At 43.2% G+C, this 12,374-nt stretch overlaps 1 non-coding gene across 1 annotated transcript; it reads left to right on the forward strand.

The window, feature by feature from the left end:
• Positions 1–149: 149 nt before the first annotated feature.
• Positions 150–221, forward strand: TRNAQ-UUG. The gene has a single exon. It is a non-coding gene; the product is annotated as a tRNA-Gln (tRNA).
• The last annotated feature ends 12,153 nt before the right edge of the window (positions 222–12,374 follow it).

A 12,374-nucleotide genomic window follows, 5' to 3' on the forward strand; every position in this document is an offset into this window, starting at 1 on the left:
TGGGGCTCATGGCCTAGAAGTGGGTACCACCCCCACCCCAAATGAGCTCTTGTGGTCCCCTTGTAAGAGACTTACTTGCAGATGGAGTCCTGGCCCTCATGAAAAGTCAAATCGGAAAGGAGGAAGACAGAGGAGCGTTCCCCGGGCATGGTTCCATGGTGTAATGGTTAGCACTCTGGACTTTGAATCCAGCAATCCGAGTTCAAATCTCGGTGGGACCTTGGTTTTGTGGCTCACTGCTCATATGGTGGCCGGATGATAAGGTAACAGCAGGTCTCTCGTGGTCCTGGTTTCTCTAGTGGTGAGTATCCTCATCCAGACGAGGCCGTGGCTGGGGTCGCTGCTTCCCTGGGGCCGCTTCAGAAACCGTTAGGGGCGACAAGTGCAGCTGTTCAGGAGTGGCCCCACTTCCTCGGGGGAAGAGAAGGAGTACGACTTACCCTCGAGGGTGAAAGTGGCCTTCAATGGGAACCCCCATTTATAATTGATGGCGTGACGCTGTAAGGTGATGAGGAACGGTCTCAAGGCCTTCCGTTTCAGGAGAGTCTGCGGCGCCAGGTCAGCGTATATCTGGTATTCAAAGTCCTGGAAGCGTAGGGTGCGTTGTTTTCACGCAGCCTGAGTGATCGCCTCCTTCGTCTTGTAGAATGTGGGTTTGAGTATAATGTCGCGGGGGGGTCCATTAACCCTCTTCGGGTCCAGGGCGCGATGCACTCGGTCTAGCTCAAGGCGTTCCAGTGGGAAGCCCAGGAAGAGTTCCTGGAACATGGCTGTGACGGTGGATGTTAGGTCGTCCACGTGTTCAGGCACCCCCCTGATGCGAAGGTCACTCCTGCGATTTCTGTTTTCCAGATCTTCAAGTTTCAGCAGGGCAGTGGAAAGGTCAGATTTCACATTGTGTAGGTCTTCCTCATGTGAGTCTATCACAGTAACAATGTCATCTACCTTATACTCTATGCCGTTGATCCTGGTGCCCATCTCCCTGATGTCTCTGGATAAGTGTGTTGCCAGTTTGTCTGTTGCAGCCTTCAGTTCTCTCTGCAGGAGGATCTTAAACTTGTCCAGGAGGGCTGGGTTCCTGACCTCGGTCCCCTGATGTGGTTCTGGAGATGTGAGATGATCGGTGTGTTAACGATCACACGCCTGTGTGGTGCGGAGCCGATCTAGCAGGCGTCCATGCTCGTCGGCTGCTCGCTAGCGCCCCCCGTGTGCCATGTTTTTAAACAGGTAATTTGGAAATTTAAATTAATTCTAATGAATTTTGGTTTTGCAGTTTTTGACCTTGGCATTTGCGGTGCAAATCTGCTGGGCTGGCCGTATAGCTTTCCCAGCAGTCATTGCTGTATATGTATTATGTAATCAGAAATGCAGATAACACTGTCAATATTGAATTTAGGAGAAGGCATGGAGATGTGGGGACAATCACATGCAGATTTATGGGAGGAGAATGCAGGTGCATGATGTGACAACGCTGGAAACATCTTTACATTTATTTATGGTCTGAGGGAAGCAGTGCTTTCTAGGGGGTGACAACACAGGAGGAATATTCACACGGGCCTGCTTCAGCAATGTCACCAGGCTGCAGTTGAATAAGTCTTGGTTGTCTGGCGGGATCAACAGGTGAGTTTTTGAATATAACACTAGGCACATAAAAACAGACTTGATTACATTACATTTGCCTGCTGAAACACATCAATTTGTTTTATTTTTTAACACAAATTTTTATGCGAATCGTGCAGAAAATAAAATTGCCTAAGAACTTTAAAAATAGTGACCAATGTAAGCGTGGAACACATAATATACTGCTCTTAGAGTTAATGCCATTTGCTGAATAATTCAGCTTGCCAGACATGAACACTGTCTTCATATTTAGTGTATGTGTTAAAAATGATATGTGCCCTTTGGGTTTAAAGTTTTAAGTCTACTCATGATACTGTATATTTCTCTTGCTCTAGCATAAATGCATTCCTCCCATGTTTAAAATATTAAGAATATCCTTATAGCTGCCTTGTGTAGCCATGTCTGAAGCTGACTCATTCCATTTTGTTTTAACGCAAGGATCAGCTCCCCATTCCTTCAGTGTTTTGACCACACCAGTATGCCCTCTTTCCACAGCCAGGTGTAATGCAGTCTTTCCCAGCCAGTCTTTGGCATGTAGGTTGGCTTCATGCTGAAGAAGATACACACATATCACACTGTGACCCTTGTAGGCTGCATGGTGTAAGGGTGTTAGGTTTAACAAGTCGGCGCTGTCCACTTCAGCTTTTTCTCTCAGCAGCAGTTTCACTGTGTCAGTGTGACCTCGCCCTGCAGCCCGATGTAATGGGGTGAGATGGTTTTCATCCAATGTCTGCAGACTGGCACCTTTTCTTAGAAGGAACTCTGCTATCTGGAACAAGAGTGAGAATAGCATTACAGCATATATTATAAACTCTCTGATCAAAATACTACTCAAGATTTCCAGCCAATGCATACCATTTGCCATTTTGTAGAGTCAAAAAAGTAGCAACAATTAAAAATTCTGGAACACAGGGAATGCATTGCCTTTTCAGGATTTTTTTTTAGATGTATGTATGTAAAAGAGATCAATTGATGTAAGTTTTAAATGATGTTTTAAAAAAAATCATGTAAGTGGAAACCATCACATTTGCTTATTATGTGCTGATTTCTGAGTGACTTACCTAAAACAAGTATGAAGATCAGGAGATCTGATTTCACTTGCAGGTCAGTAACCAAGAAATTATAGAAAACAGAGGAGCAGAATAAATGACAGGCAGCTAATAAGTGCAGAAAGAGGTCAGCAATTGCAGCTCCCATATATCTTATATCTTAGCACGGGATTCATCGGAAGCTGGTTACCGTCAAAAGCAGCGCTCCTTTAGGGGTTGTGGCTCAAAACACACACTAATGCATATTTGGTTGGATTGCCCCAGAATATGTAGGGCATTGTCTCAAATTTACCAATAGGTCCAAACTGCATTGGTAAAGAACATACATAAAAGTCCTTCTCCAGTATTCATTTGGCATGTAGGTTGAAGAAGATATATATATATATATAATTACACACACACACACAACACACTTGTGACTTTTGTAGGCTTTAACTCTTTAGCTCTATCCACAGCAGTTTATACTGCCGATTGTCCAGAATTTGTAGGTTCTGAATTCAAAATTATCACAGTTGGTCCAAACTATATGTGGAAAGAACATAATCTGGGGAATTTATCAAAACAGGAGCAGATGTGCACGACAACCAATCAACTTCTCTCTTTCATTTTCAAACCTTAACTGAAGAGAGGAGCTGATTGGTTGCTCTGGGCAACTGCCCCAGATTTTGTCTGCTCCAGATTAATAAATTCCTCTCACTGTACGTGAATGTCCTTCTCAATCGACAACCTCCCGAATGCACCAAGAACACTTAAAACTCCTACCCAGGAGTAATGCAATCTTCCCTAGCCAGTTTTTTAAAAGATACTTTATTGACAATATAACCCTTGTGTTACAAATCATGGACCTGATCCCCAGTTACACTGTTCTCAAGGAGGCTAAACTCCATACCCCTTTCTTTCCCTTTCCTACAACCCTTTTTGCAATCTTAATTTTGTAATGGTCATGTACAAAATCTGTAAGAAAAGTTTGTCAATGCCTTATACAGTATTTCGCAATTGGTAAAGCCCCAATTATCAAAACTGGAGCAGACAAAATCTGGAGCAGTTGCTCATGGCAACCAATCAGCTTATCTCTTCAGTTTGTTCAGTTGAGATTTGAAAATGAAAGAGAGAAGCTGATCGCATTGCACATTTGCTCCAGCTTTTACCTGGTCCAGTTTTGATAAATTCCCTTCTCTTTGTTTTTGTAAAACAGCAACGATTATTTTGTTTTGTCATACTCTATTTTTTTTCTTTTTTTATTAAGTTGCGTTTTAGAATTAGAATAAAAATCTAAATGGAAAAAAACAGCAATACAGAGCTCCCTCTAGTGGACATTTTATACATCTCAATACAATTTTAAAGCCATAATAAACCAAATTGTAAATAAGTAAAGTTACATCAATGTAACATTCCTGCTTGAAGTCCAACAGTGGCAGCACTATATATTTCTCTCATTGCAGGTTTATTTTAAAGGAAAGGTACATTATTATTTGTTGAGGGCTTGTTGACACCAAGTGCGGACCAGATGCAGAGCAGGTACAGAACAAATCATAAATGCATCCAATGTATTCCAATGGTATTTTGGGCTCTAGTTCAAACCAGAGCGTTCAGTTCCAGAGCATGTGGAAAAACTGCAGCATGCCCTATTTGTTCTGCTCTGGAGTGCACCGCATGCAAACGCATCAAAGCGCAAGCAAACGCCATAGACCGCACTGAAAGCCCTTTAAAAAAAAAAAAAGCATTTCTAAAAAATGGTGACTGTTGTAAACATCCATGACAGGGGTATAATTTGTCCCAACCCTTGCCACCTTAGCTTAGTCTGCATGTAATTGTGTAAAGAAAGGTAAAAATATAAAGACATTTGAAATTAAAAAAAAAGTCATATACTGACTACCATAATTACTGAAATTAAACAGCTACCATAAAAAAATATTTATGCAAAAGTGGTCCATAAATGTTTGTGTAGCATTCATGTGTCTTTTAACAGATTTTGGGAATGGGGCATTTGCATAATTAGTTTTTATGTATTTATAAGGTCATCCTTAATCCTTTATTTTTGCAGAACATACAAAATTACGTTATTAGTAGGAAAAGTAAACAAAACAAATGCTTTCAAAAAGAAATCAAAGACCAAATAAAGCACTCTTTAAAAACAATAAAAAAACAAAAAAGCACTCCTATAAAGCACCTACGACCAGGATAAAAAATATTAAAATCATTGATCCGAATGTTCAAAATTCTAGAACTCAACTCCAGTTATTCATGAAAATGTATTTCTAATTACATAATCAAGACACGTCTCACGGCAACAGGGGTCTTTTTTTTTTTTAAAAGAGATAACAGGTGCATTTATTCTGTGTGTGCTAACCAGCTGGTGTGAGAATGGGGCAAAAGCAAATGTTCTTCTATTTCTTTTTTCTCTGCTGATGCAATCAAAGGTGTATATACAGATAATATGCCTATGCAAGCACTGAACTTTCAACCTTTTCCAAAAACTGACATTTTTTAAATATAATTCAATTTACCATAAATTTACCCTAATATCAACTCAAAAATACAAGTCCCCAGAGCTCCCAATTACATCAGAGTTCCCAGAGCTCTCCCTTACATCACCGTCCCCCCCTTACATCAGATTCTCCCCTTGCATCAGTTTCCCTCATTGCATCAGAGTCACTCCTTACATCAGACACTGATGTAAGAGGGGACACTTGGGACCCTGATGCAGAGGGGATCAGTTTCCAGAGTCCTACCAGAATTGGTATATTTTACTACTGTGCTACTCACTGTACCTGAGCACCAGAAGTACAAAGAGCTTATTTCTGGTTCATTCATTCTGTCAATATGTGCTTAGAGTTGCTGCTAGATCATTACCCCACCAAGCAATGGGGGGCAGCTTTGACATAAGGTAGCAAAGTCCTGCTACTCTACCAAGATGGCAACCACCATCATACTTTCCAACTTTCTGAGAGGGGAAAGAGGGGGCACCTTTTAGGCCTTGTTCACACCAAATGCAGAGCAGATCCGCTCAGGTTTCTGCACATGCAGTGCAGTGGGTTGTGCCGCGTTTTTGCCGCGTCATTGATGCGTTCCGGGCCGTTTTTAGTTTGACATGGCCTTTCAGTGCGTTCCAGGCATTTGCATGCATTTTTGATGCATTTGCATGCATTCCAGAACAGGTAAAATGGAGCTTGGTGCAGTTTTTTCACCTGCTCTGGACCTGCTCTGGAAATGCACGCTGCGATGTGAACTGGAGCAAAAAAATACCATTGGAATACATTGGACGCAGTTTTGATCCGGTCTGCAACTGCTCTGCACCTGCTCCGCGCTTGGTGTGAACAAGGCCTTAGTACAGAGTAAAACAACAAAGGACACACACCTAGTTAACGTAGGTTGTATGAAAGATTTAATGTAATTTAATGCATTTAGTAGTTAAATAATATGTTTTTTTTTTATAGAGGTTGATACATCAGACCAAAAAGGGGAACAAAAGAGGAAAGGGGGAAAGAGGGATTTGCTTCCAAAATAAGGGAATTGGTTGGGCGCAATGGGCACCATGCAGAGACACAGTGTGGAACAAGACATGTTAAATCAGTAACAAGGAAATGATCGGGGAGCACAAAGGCAATATTGGTGACTAGCCTTTTGAGCTCTACTTGCCTATTTTTGGCACCATTACACAGTACAGTTCCTCCGTAATAATTCTTGACGAATAATAATTCCCTACTGGTTTTTATCAAAAAAGTTCAAATAGAGATTCATGGTACTTTGTCAAGTACCATGTAACATATTTATCAGATAAATAACATATTTATCTGATAAATATGTTACAAGTGTTTAATAATGGGTGCTACTTTACTCTAAGTTGTTAAATATCTCTGGGACCAATTTACATTTTTCATGCCTAGTTCCATTATGTACTTTTATTACCTAACTCAGGGCTTGTTCACACCAAATGCAGACCAGATTTGCATGAGTTTCTGCACATGCAGTGCAGCGTGTTTTGTTGCGTTTGACGCGTTCCACACTGTTTTTGAAAAAAAACGAAACCTTTTTTTAGCCTAAAATGGGCTTTTGGTGCATTCCAGGGCATTTGCATGTGTTTTGGTGCGTTCCAGAGAAAAAATTGCGCCTGCTGCAGTTTTTCCACATGCTCTGGAACTGAACGCTCCGGTGTGAACTAGAGCCTGAAATACCATTGGACGCAGTTTTGATCCGTTCCATAACTGCTCTGCTCCGCATCTGCTCCGCACTTGGTGTGAACTAGCCCTTATGTCTTTCCTAATTTTCGTGTTTACAGTTACCCATTTCCTGCTACATCCCATGAACTATTTGAAAATATTTATTTGGCAAAAATGAATAATATATAAATAATATATGACTAATAGGTAACATGGAGGCATAAAGAGCCATTCCACAAACATATTGCCTGAACTTTCTGCTTTTATATTATAATATTTTTTTGTTCCCATTAGACAAATTCTAGTGTAGATGTTTTTTTTCTGTATGAACTACATACATATTTATGGTTCTGTACTGCCACCTGCTGGCCCTTTTTGGTTACTTAGTTTTGTTACTCAGTGACTCCGTGATTAATTTATCTTTTATGTTGGCAGGCACCATTCGACTAGAACAATGCAATATAACTTACTAAAGGGACACATTGTGTACCTATATTGCTCATAAGAATAACCAAATGTGCCCTTTTCATCTGCAGGTACATTTCCAAATGTTCTCATACTGTAAGCACTTGTCAACAAACACTGACACTTAAGATGTTTGCAATGTTCAAGTCTGCAAATAGAACATTTTAAAGCTACTCTGGCACATGCTTTGTAATGCTAAATGTAGCCACCTTGCCCTAAGCAGGGTGACTGCTTAAATTTAGTCTGCTGGACTGTAAATAGTCTATGCTCATTTGGTTTCTCCTAAGTGCTCTGTTATTTTTTTGTATCTGCCTGCTGCTGGGTGTGACCCTGCAATGGAGCAGAACATCCAATATTGATGTGTTATGAGTTCCGAAGTTAATCACTAGGAGGTTCATGGACAGTGGTAGGGATGCACCGATAGTGTCGCTATCGGTGCTGATACCAAGTACTCGCACTCGCCCAAATGCTCCGATACTTACCCCAGATACCGGAACTTCCGGTCAGAGGGAGATCTCCCACTGATCGGCAGACCCGCGAGGGAGCAAGTAAGCCGACTTCCTGGCCAATCAGGAAGCCGGGCGGCGGGTTATGACCGAAAAATGTGAAAGACCCCTGCTGACTCTATAAAGAGGACATGTCACACCCTTTCTGCTACTATTACATAGGGTGCTTGTTATCCCCCTATGTAATACCAATAGGGTTAATGTAAAAAAAAAAAAAAAAGTGTTTAAAAGTTATAAAAATTAAAGCAACAAAATAAAACTACAAAAAAATAAATAAATGTTGAAGTCCCCAGCCCCCCACGTGCACGCACATTAACACGGAAACACGCATCGGTGCGCCTACGTGCGAAAACGACAATTGCGCTACACATGTTTCATATCAACGCGAACGTCGGAGTGAGAGCAATAATTCTAGGGCTATCAATCAACGTTAGCTCTAAACTGATGAGTGGTAAAAGCATTTAAAATGTTCCCTATGAGAAATTTGGGGTATTTACTTTTTTTGCGGCTTCATGGGCGAACGCAATTATAAGGCTTGACATGTTTGGTATCTATTTACCCGGCGTGACCCCGTCTTTCATATTTTACCAAAAAATTGGGTATTATATTATGTTTCTGTGCACTAAATTTTAATTTAGTTTATTTTTTTCCTAAAAAATACAAAAACTGTGCCACGTACAAAATTGCAACTAGCATTTTTATATTCTACAGGACCTCTGCTTTCAGAACATATATTGTTTGGGGGTCTGAAGCTGTTTTCTAGCCAAACATGTATATTTTATCATGTGTGCGCAAATAGTAAGAAAATGCCCCGGACAGCAAGTGGTTAATAGTCTGCATATCTGGGGGAGTAGTACGGGTGTGTCCAGTGCCTAAATACATTGGGGGAAATTTATCAACATGGAGCAGACATTATCTGAAGCAGTTGTCCATGGCAACCAATCAGCACCTCTCTTCAGTTTGTCCAGTTGAGATTTCAAAATGAGAGATAAAAGCTGATTGGTTGCAGTGCAAATCTACTCCAGATTTTGTCTGCTCCAGTTTTGATAAACTCCCCTCATTGTGCTTGGTGTCCCTTTTTCTCATCTCACAAAGCTGGGAGGCAGGCAGGAGAGGGAGTAAGGAGACAGTCTATAGAGGACTACAAATCCCAGCAATACATTATATAGCAATTAGGGCTGCGGAAATTAACGATTAATCGAGGGATTAATCGTTAATTTTTTTGATCGATCAAAAAAATTAACGATTAATCGAGGGATTAATCGTTAATTTTTTTGATCGATCAAAAAAATTAACGATTAATCGAGGGATTAATCGTTAATTTTTTTGATCGATCAAAATTATTTTGATTGATCAAAGTTCTTTTGATCCGTCCTCACCTCTCCGCTGGCTTCCGGGTCTTCCGTCGGAGATCCGGTGACGTCACTGGACTTTTCCCCCTTCCCTTCGTTACCTGATGGAGCCGCTTGGGCCGGTGAGTACACATCCCAACTCTCCCGGCCGCCCGGGAGAGAAACACTTTTTACCGGAAAGGTTTAATCTGCTCAATCGGGCAGATTAAACCTTTCCCTGCGATCGTTTTTTGCTTTTCTAACATCGGGAGCCGCGGCCTGACCGTTAGTCAGAAAAGACTTTGCAATAGCCAATAGCAAACTAGCTAATGCACCCGCCCCCTGCTGCTGTCAATCAGCAGAGGGGGAACTTAATTTTTCTATCAGGTCCTCTTCTGGTGATTAAAAGCAGCAGGGGGCGGGTGCAATAGCTAGTTTGCTATAGGCTATTGCAAAGTGAAATAGCCAATAGGAATCTAGCTATGCATTCTTATGCCTTTTTTATATTCTGACAACTGCAACTAGCAGAATACTAAAAAAAAAAAAAGTCTGCAGATAGCAAAGAAGCTATTGCTTCCTGTGCTATCTGCCATCATTTCAGGGGGGTGCTCTCTCCCAGCCCCCCTAACCCACCGTCCGCGGAACCTCCCTGAAATGAGAGGGACACCTCCCTGAAATTGCTTATTTCAGGTTGGGATCCCTGGCATTGGCCTATACACATACAGCACAGCAATGAAGTAATAATGAACTAGGATCACACTAATCCAGCACGTTATTATTCTGAGTTGCCCCACTCAAGCGGCGGCTATATTGAGTGGGGCACATGGGATTAATAACGTGCTGGATTAGTGTGATCCTAGTTCATTTTATTACTTCATTGCTGTGCTGTATGTGTATAGGCCAATGTAGTTGGATCTGTATGTGCGTTATAATTAATCTATTAAAAAAAATTTCGATTAATCGAACAGGAAAATTTGAATCATTACCAGCCCTAATAGCAATGCAAAATAATATGAAGCTACATACTCAGTGTTGTTCTGGGTTGGCGCCCTGATGTCTTCAGATGGGTTGGTGGCCTGTGTGGGCTCTCAGGTGTGCTGTGTGGGCTCTCAGGGCTATGGTGTCTCATCAGGGGTCCGGAGGTGGGCAAATGGGGTCAGGGAGCCAGAGAAGCAGGAGCAATCACAGATGCAGCTGCCAAGGTCTCCAGCAAGCGCGATCTTGGGCAGCCACATCTGCCTTAAACCTGGATCTTCTACTGAGCTGCTGGACACCCGGTAACAAGACTCCAAATGCGTAGCGTCGGTCGGTCAGTGTCTCTCTCTCTTTCCCCCCTAAGCGTCAGTCGGTCAGTGTCTCTCTCTTTTTCTCCCCTCAGCGTTGGTCGGTCAGTGTCTCTTAGTCTTTTCCCCCTCCCCTCAGCGTCATTCAGTGTCTCTCACTCTTTCCCCCTCCCCTCAGCGTCGGCCAGTGTCTCTTACTCTTCCCCCCCTCCTCTCACGGGGGGGTGAGAGAGACAGACCAACCGACGCTGAGAGGCTCTCAGCATCAATCGAACTGTCTCACTCTCCCCCTCCTCTCAGCATCGTTCGGTCTCACTCTTTCCCCCCCTTCTCTCACCGTTGGTCGATCTGTCTCACTCTCCCCCCTCTCAGTGTCGGTCGGTCTGTATCTCTCACTCTTCCCCCCTCCTCTCACTGAGAGGAGGGGGGGAGGGAAGAGTGAAAGAGACAGAAAGATGATCCTCATTAGCAGTGCTGTTCAAGATGTACCCTCACTGAGGGTAGAGGCGTATCCACCGCAAGGCATTTCCTTGGGCTGCACTTTGCAGGGGGGCACTTTGCAATGGCTGCGGTGAGCCAGGCAAAATAGGCGGCCGCTCGTTGGGTCGAGTGGCCGCCTAAGAGAGAGCTGAGAGAGCTGCCGGATGAAGGAGGAGGGACCCAGGCAGGACTGGAGGCGGGGCTGGGCCGGAGCCGCGTGAGATGTAGCCTGGCCAACGCAGGGCCCACTAACGGGCGAACTGGGTCGGGGAGCAGGAAGCCAAGACAGGAGGTTCCGGGGCTGTCAGTTGGTGTAGCGAGCGGCACTTCTACATTCACAGCCGCTGCTGTCCTCCTTTCTTCCAGTGTGGGCTCTGCTGAAGGCAAAGCATCTGACCAATGACCAGGCTGCACCTACTATGGAGACAGAGCGGCAAGCAGGTAGCAGGGCCTGGGGAGGGCTTGTATTCTAAGTGTTCCCTGAGTGTTCTTCTGTGTTTACCTTCAAGTCCACTTTTTTGCTAATTCCAGAGTGCAGTGCGTCACTAAGGGCCTGTTCACCTGATATCAGGTCCGGATCAGGTGCGGATCTGCAGACGCGGTGCTACTGATGCCGTGTGTTTTTGCTGCGTTTTTGCCGCATTTTGGCCGCGTTTTTGATGCGTTCCAGTTAAAAAAAAAAAAGGGGCTGTCAGTATGATAGCTGCAGTGCAGTGCGTTTTTGACACGTTTTGCGTTTCTGGTCCGTTTCCTGACCGGACAAAATGTGACATGCAGTATTTTTTCTGTCGTAACCTGAACGGACTGCGCACGTGAGAACTGTAGCCCATAAAACACATAGGGATACATTGGGATGCATTTTTAGTGCAGGGGCGTACGGATCAGGTCAGCACAGAAAACAGACATTGTGTGAACAGGCCCTAAGTGCGGAGCCCAGTGCGTCACTAAGTGCGGAGCCCAGTGCGTCACTAAGTGCGGAGCCCAGTGCGTCACTAAGTGCGGAGCCCAGTGCCTCACTAAGTGCAGAGCCCAGTGCGTCACTAAGGAAAACCATCCTGCCATCTATCATATACTGCTAAGACAGAATCAAAAAGTTAATCGTTCATTTTTTTTATCGTTAGCCGACGGAGCCACAAAGGCGCCATGGTTTAAAAGTACACAGAGAGAAAGTACTTAGAACCCATCAGCCGTATCAAATAGTTTCTTAGAAGAAGCACGAAAAGGTATTGTTGCCATGTTGCTTACTGTTGCTGTGTTATATAAAATAGTTCTGTAATGCTTTTTTTAAATTCAGTCCTGTTGCTCTTCAAGCGTGTATAGCCAGCGCAGAAAAAAGGATTTCAAATGACAAAAAAATGTAATGGATTATTTAATAACCAACCGGCCCATATACACACGGAAGAGAGCAGCTTCCAGGGGACATTCACCTTTCCATTTTTGTAACCCTCCCCTTTCAATAAAACCTGAACGTGTTAATTTT

This window comes from Nanorana parkeri, unplaced genomic scaffold, assembly GCF_000935625.1.
Source record: "Nanorana parkeri isolate BGI_ZX_2015 unplaced genomic scaffold, ASM93562v1 scaffold263, whole genome shotgun sequence".
NCBI classification, from domain to species: domain Eukaryota; kingdom Metazoa; phylum Chordata; class Amphibia; order Anura; family Dicroglossidae; genus Nanorana; species Nanorana parkeri.